The sequence below is a fragment of the Anguilla rostrata genome, chromosome 10 (assembly GCF_018555375.3).
Source record: "Anguilla rostrata isolate EN2019 chromosome 10, ASM1855537v3, whole genome shotgun sequence".
Lineage (NCBI taxonomy): Eukaryota > Metazoa > Chordata > Actinopteri > Anguilliformes > Anguillidae > Anguilla > Anguilla rostrata.
The window spans coordinates 13784519-13792506 of NC_057942.1; positions in this window are offsets into that span (position 1 = coordinate 13784519).

Below are 7988 nucleotides of genomic sequence, written 5' to 3' on the forward strand. Positions count from 1 at the left end.
TTCAGTCTTAACTGGCGACTGAATGGCCGCAGAGCACAAAAACATACGGCCCCTGTTTTTTAATTGTTCTCTCCGCTCCCTGGACCCTGTAGCAGGGCAGGGATCTGCATGTGCTAAGGGCATTAGGCACGAGGCTGCTATGTGAAGATATTTTAGTAAGGCCTGAGGAAAATGGAAAATACTTTTTTGAGATTTTGACACATTAGGTGCTCAAACTAAGTCATAAAACAGAGAGAGAGAGAGAGATGTCAATGTCCAAATTTTGTCAAACATGTCCTATTGTTGCTTTGCTTCTGCAATTTCTGCAGACAAAGCCACTGCCGTATGCCATTATTGTTAAGGTACTTTATATAGTCTTTCTATAAATAATTGTGAATAACCTCATATAAATATGGTAAATAAGTCCATATAAAACAAACCTGTCAATGTGTTTGTGAGATGGGATTATTGCTTCAGGTTTTGTTTATACGGTCTCGGTTTTCTCGAAGAGAAATAATTTTATCTTTAAACAAAACACCCTCAGGTACGTTTGGAAGTGGATATACAATATGAGAAAACATTCCCTTCTTGCAAAGAAAACAAACAGCAAGCGGACACTGTGGTTTTCTTTCAGTTCGGCTCTTTGAAATCGTCAAGTCATCCTTCTCAGTATTATGTTTTCTGTGAGTGGCTACAGTTACAAGGCAATAACGCTTTCAGGCTTATCGCATTTTTGTTTTTGCACATTTTGTTCTGGACACAGATGTCTTCCCCTCTAGCAACACATCACACAATAAATCTGTTGTATTTTTATATTTCTGACAGGTCAGCATGCGCTGATTGAACAGAAGAGCATTCACTTACGCCACATAGGGCCAGACATAAAATAAGCTTGGTCCTGGACTAAATTGAGTTTTATATGGGGAATCCCCATTCAAAATTGAATCTAGTCTAGGACTAGGCTTAATCAGTGTCTGTAAAACTGGCCCACAATGCATTGAATTAAGAGAGATAACTTATAAGGGAATTGTATTTTGTGTGGATCCACATCTGCTTCATTTGTGATGTGTGATCAGTGAGGAAGATACTAAGTCAGATGGGTTTCTGAAACAACTGCTTCCTGGGCATACTGGGATACTCCCCACCTGCCCCCCTTCACTGTAATAACCCCCCCCCCCCCCAGTTCTCCTATTGTCCCATAACAGTGGGACTGCCTATGCAGTGCAGTCAGCAGATTTCGACTGATGGGGGATTCTGTGTTGAAACAACTGCGCTGGGCTGTAAATCGTCCGAAAAATACAGAATACAGAAACACTTGGAACTCGGTATATGTTTTGAATACGCTGCAGGAGAGGGAAAGAGAGACAGATCGTCACTTTGCTGAGGTCTCCCACAATGATGGACGTACAGCTTTGAAGCCCTTTTCCCCCTCATTTCCAAAAATATATGGCTTTTTTAGAAAGCCACCTTAGGTGGCATATTCTCAAGACATTGTAAAACAAGGACCTGGGTGACGGACATTCTGCAGAAGGCCCCTGTGCCGTGCGTCGACACAGAGGAAACAGCGCTGCCTGATTCAGCATAAGAATGTCACAGTGGACTGGAGCGGCTGCAACTGAAGCTCTTTTTTTTTTAACGTGGGAGAGACCCTCCGTTGTGTCAGGGCGAGCGCACTGTTTTGGGTGTGATTGGCCCGCTTTTACGCTAATGGAGATCAGCTGTTTTGTTCTGAGACCGACCCATCCCGCCCGTCCACTGAGACATCTGTGGGGCTTTTGACGTAACGGCAGCTAAATAGAGGGCCCGCAGGAACTCTCTTTCTGCCTTTTGTATATTTTAAGTCAGGTTTATATACACAAATCTACCCATGCCATTCAAGCTGCCCTTTTTAAACAAGCAGAAAGAGGAACTGGCCTGTTGGACAAAAAGAAAACTAACTGAAATTCTGCCATGTTGCCCGCAGGTACTTCAGAAGGCTGTGTACAACAGAAGCCTCTGGTCAATGTTCTGCAACTTTCATTTTTCATTATACCATGTCATGCAATGCCACAGACGGAAAAGGTAAATTAAATTAATCAAAATAAATATGATTTCTCATAATGGAGCATGCATTGATTTACACTACATTAGAAATTAGGACAGACAGCTGGTGATGATATGGAGGTACTGTCCTAAAGTGTGACCCCTGGTAGCTAAGCTGTCAGTCTCTAAATATCATGCCTGTTTATAGGTGTAAGATGTACTTTAATAACATTCTCTACAATGTGTCAGGGACCTCCCACAGCATCAGGGTCATGCACTTCCGCTTTTCCTAGCCCAGATGGTCAGATCTTTTACCATCTGGGAGCAGCTCCTACTGTAGCAGGGACAGGCACATCAGGGACATGGCAGCTTAGACACTGCTTAGATTCTCAGGTTGTTGTAATTGATCCAATAATATTGGTTCTGAGAAGCGGACATATTTATAGTTGAGAGGTACAAGCTTGGCACTAGTACCTGAGGTTACACCACACTGCCTGACTTGAATCCAGAAGGAATGAGGCATATTTTGACCCCCATCCTCCTCCCCCCTCCCGACTCTGCTCTGAATCACCCTGTTCCCCAACACCACTGAGAATGTGACATTCTTGTTCCATAATGGCCCATTAAACTATATGCCAAACTATATTCACCACTCAGCACCTGTTACATCTGATTTATTTTTTAAATTATTTTGCGTTGATGTCAGCTAAATACAAAATATTACTTCTGTCTGTTCCAACAAAACTAAACATCTCTTTCCTGGTTTTCCCAGGATACATGTAAAATAAATATAGTTGAACATGGTTGCAAAATACATAGACAAAGAAGCATGTCAGCAAATTTGCACAATTTAAAAAAATACTCATTCTGGAAAATGTTCGTGTTGTGAATGCCGCTATTGACTGATTGATTAAATGATGTATACACTGAACTCGTAATTCAATTTAATCTGTAATATAAATCATGGGCCATATCCTGCTGAAATGATGTCAGATGGTTGAAAGTTTGGCATAAAGTGTCAGAAGTCCCATTCTTTGGATATCACGGTATTTCCTGATTACGAAACTCTGGAGGTCTGTAGTGGAGAAATAGAGTAAAATGGCCTCCAGAGGAAAGCAGTTTCTCCCTTTTCACACGCCTGCAGTGGAAGAGCCAGGGTATCCCCCTTCCTTTCCCGCTACGTAGTGGAGCTTGGCTGCGGCGTGTCTGTCTGCGCTTAGGCTTGAGTTTACTCCAGCTGAGTCAAAAGAGGGCTGAGGTCACTGAACGGCATTCGATCCAGAGATATGTCTGCAGGGCAGGGGGCACGACACCAATGATGTGGCAGAGCACAGGCCAGTTGTCCTTTGGAAGCGATTAAGGTGGACCCTGGGTATTGTTCTTAAAGCGTCCAGATGTCCCCTCTGACAGAGTCCCCAGCGACTGGATTCCCGCCTTTTTTCTGCGCAGTGAAAAATGATCTGTGGTGTTCTCCCAGCTGCTGTCATCAAAGGTCTCTGGCACTTAGCTTAGACCCTCCCTGTAGACCCCTTACTGCATTTGTCCAAGTGACCTCACCCTCTCCCAGCTGCTAACGTAAAGCCTTGGTCCTGCGCTCTCCTCTGTTCTGCGGCGGCTTATTGCGATACATAGCGACGTAAGACCTATAAACCTGTAAACCAAAGTAATGCCGTTCTCGATGATGTAAACTTCCATCAGAGAGAGAAAAAAAGTGAGAAACTTGGCCTAGAACTGGCCTTAACTCATAGTGACAGCAGACCCTCTGAGCAAAAAAGCAAGGGGAGGCGGACACGGGGGATGGGGGGTTAAACCTATTGTCCTCAACTTAAGCCACAAAAGATTTTCATTCATAAGGATGCTAAAAAGAATGTGTGGAATTATAAGAATTTGGGGCATAGTGAGTTTAAAAGTCAAGAGGAATTTGTTTGAGTTTTAACCACGCGACCCCCTGCTAGTTGGTCCCGCTCCCCGCTACCCAAAATTGGGGCCATTAACCGTCATGCTGTGAGAGTGCATAAATGTTCCACACGGGTGTCTTTCGACTGCGTCGCAGTGTCGGCATCTTAACGGTCACCTTGACCTCTTTAAGCGCTTCCTGCCAGGACAGGAAACAGAGGTGCGTGATTTGAGTAAGTTTGTCTCGCTACATGCAGATTCAAGTGATTAATGCACATATAAATGCCAGAGCAAACAAACTCTGGAAATAGAGCCTCCATGTCCTTTGCACTAGCTTTGCATTGGCATGTTCTTAATGCAATCCTGTGGAGTTATTTTCAGAAGTGATAGGAATTATGTTGCTGAGGTTTGCTACTCTATATTTAGAATTCCAAAAAGTGTTGTTTACATCCGTAGCCAACAGCTGCTACCAATGAAACAACCAATGATCTGAGTATTGTTGCAGTAAAAAGTGAATAATTGTAGCTTTCAGTTTACATCTTTATTGTAAAGGATACACACAAGGCAAATTCAGTTTTTCATGACACAGGGATTCAGGACTGCATAAAGCTCATACTGTGAATAAAGCATTAGAAGACATGGGAATAATAGTAAAGATATATGCATCCACTTTGAAAGCTGTGCAGACATTTTATAGCTGTGAATCTCTTAAATCCCTGCCCCATCAGCATTAAAATAAGTGTACGGTTTCCGAGATAGAATGCCATGGGATTATTTCCCCTTTATTCTCAGTCCTTTCTGTTTTACAAGTAAAATCAAATGTGGGTCTGCCAACATCTGGTCTGAAAATTGTTCAGACAAATCTTTTTTCATATCTTATTTTTATCTTTCAAAGACTTGTGCTGCCACATGTGTGTACCATCTTTGGGGAAAGTCAGTCTGCGCAGGTTTCTTTTGGATATCAATGGTCTAATGGCTGTTACGCTAACCTCTCGCTGGTGGCCTTCATCAGATTATTTTTCACATTTTAATTTAAACTTTTTACTGAAGCTGCGCTTGAACTGTGTCAGAAGCTAAAGAAAGCTCAAGGTTCTTCAGTAATCCAGTCATCTGGTCATACGGTGCTTATAACAATCAGTCAATGCTACGTTCTCAAACTGCTTTTCACACTGTGAAAGTATACCCCAGTACTAAGGAGACATAAGACCACAGAGACTAAGTGACAGACACATAAACTTTCTGTCCCAGGTGAAGATCTATGGACCCCCCACCCAAATAAGATAGGGTTAATATGCACAGCCCACCCAAGGCTTGGGAATTCCTGAAATCTTGGGTGAGGCAAAGTGTGGGGGTGGAATTAGTCTTGAAAGAACAAACCCCTTATTTTTCCTCCTGGTCTGTACCATACATGGCAGTCAGACTACACTACCTCATCCCATTCCTCGACATGGGTTGGGATCCAATCCACACCATTTCTCTAAGCAGTGATTGAATAAAATGTCTGTATAATGAACTTACTAAAAATGTATTTAAAATGGGACTTGTTTGTGGAGATATTGTACAAAATATCTTTGTTTGTGGAGAATGGTTGTAATGCAGCAAGTTAATATGCGACTTCTTGAAGAGCAAAAATGTCTACAATTGTAATTGTTTTTATGACTTTACCTACAGTAAATATATGACTATATTCACAGATGTGAATATTAACCATCATCAAGGATATCTTGAACTATTTGGACAAATTAGTTTAGTAGAAAACAATGATAATAATACATAGAAAGCATTGGCTATGGAAAAAACAAAAGGTCTGGTGGAATCCAATTAGGTGCAAAGCTCATTTGATTGGTCCCATATCATTCTCTTTACAATGAGGAAATGTCAGAACAGAGATTTAGTTACTCTGGGATCTTCTTTCTGGCATATTAATGTTATTAATTACATTAACATGCATGTGGATTTCCTCCACCCGCTGACCGAACTTCATTAAACCAGCTTCACCCCACACCCCCCTTCCCTAGTCTAAAGGAAAAAGATACAACATATCATAATCTAAACACTAAACACTATAATATAATATATTATATATTCAACCAATTTTGAGTGCAATTATGTTTTGGCTGAAACAGAATGGCAATTTCTCTGAAATGTGTGTTACTTTTTCTTTTTGCTATGAACCCTTTATTTAACTTAATTAAATAAACTTTAGAATACCTTCAAAGTCAGATTAATAACTATCTTTGCAGGGAGAAACTGCATATTGTCTGCCCATGTGAAGCGCTGACGTAATAACAATATTACGTGATTTTCAGAATCACCTGTTATTAATGTCCTGGCTGAGCTGGAAGTGTGTCTGGACTTGCTGTAGGAGGCTTCTGTAATTTGACTACTGTGGAATGTTACAGACAACGGGTAATGAAAGGGGAATGTACTGGATGCCAATCCTGTAGCTATGTGTGCCAGGTGTTAAGACAGAGATGCCCAACGCATCCAGTGGTGAAATAGAATACTCACTGCTGATCCAGGTCAGTCTATGGGAAAAGTGAGGGACCAACTGGTGTTTTTCACTTGTGAAACTGATTTAAACAGCACTGAGGGCCCAAGTATCATACCAGGGTACATGGAAGAAGCCCAGCTGCCCCTACGCAGGGTCTTGGAGTTAAATATCAGGGGCGGTTATTATCATCATCATCATTAGTTAGTTGTAATTGCCAGTAGTTACAGCCCACAGCATAAAAACGGTGTTGCGTTGGCATGGAAACAGGAGTACGAATACTGCGTAAATGCCACTTCTGCTTTTGTGACTGCATTTGCAGCAGTCCTGCAAAGCACTGCACCCTTTATACAGTGCCCTCGTGATTCTGGAGGCATGGTGACAGCACCTTTGGCTTACCCTTCCCAAAAACACTCGGCAGCTGGTTATTCTGTTTGTGGAACCGCATGGAAAAGAACAGTTCAATTCAAGACCTTTCACTGTGAACGTTGTACCCAAACATTCCTGTGTACGCAGCACTCTGTCAAACGCAGTAATTGCATCAGTTTAAAATAATAATTACATTACGTTAACTTGAACTCTAACGTGGTCTAAAAATAGAGGTGAACTTGTAATGGGGGACAGCAAGCAGGCCTTCTGAGGGAAGAGGAAGAACAGCGAGGGCCATGTGGATTACGCACATTGAAGCCGGAGCAGATGAGGCCCATTTGCAAAGCACATGTTCAGCTGGAATTCGTAGAAACTACGAGATCAATGCTCCTGGAGAAAAGTACAATGGCCCAGACTTATTTTAAAGGGAACATATGCATTGTTTTAACTGTTTCAACTTGCAATGCAAGTCTCAAGTGAATCCTTTACCCTATTTATCTAAAAATAAATTTGGTTTGATTTAAGAGTCATTAAGGTAGAGCCACCGAAAAGATCAAAGCAGATTGCATTTAATAAAGAACTTGTTGAATGCGGTTTTACTTCACGTTCTGTACTTCACATGTAGGTTTTGTGCAACGTCTTTTAAAAAAAATAATGCTGTGAGAGTGAAGCATGTTGAAATAATAAGGTTGAGCTAATGCCTCCCTTATATAAGGTTATAGTCCTGGTTCCACCTCTGACCAGCTGTGGCTACAAAGTCAAGTGAGGATTTGTGTTGCCTAAAGATACAGTACATCTGTACTCATTTTCAGAAGTGAACAAATATAGGCTTCAAGGCTGGAGATTAAGATTTTTTCCCCCTATGCAGCCGCTCGTCATTTGCCAGTGTCAGACAGTTTATGTACTGAATGGTGTCACAGTGTCACTACTGTCTCAAAGTAATTATGTGGTGAGTGGCCCATATAGCAAGGCACAGACAGATTATTGTTGAGTAACATAGATTCAGCAGAAATGTTATACTACTGTCTCCTTGTTCAGAGGAATAATTGCTCTGAAAAATCCGGTAAATTCCTTTTCCTAATTCATCAGTCTCCTGACATGTTTGCGTGTTCTGTCTGAAATGAAACCCATGTAAATGCAGCACCATTGTGGGCAGGAAAGACTCATTCCCGCGTACAGTCGACTGCTCGTCAAAAGCTCTTGTGCTTTTGTTTGACTGTCCAATGTTCTA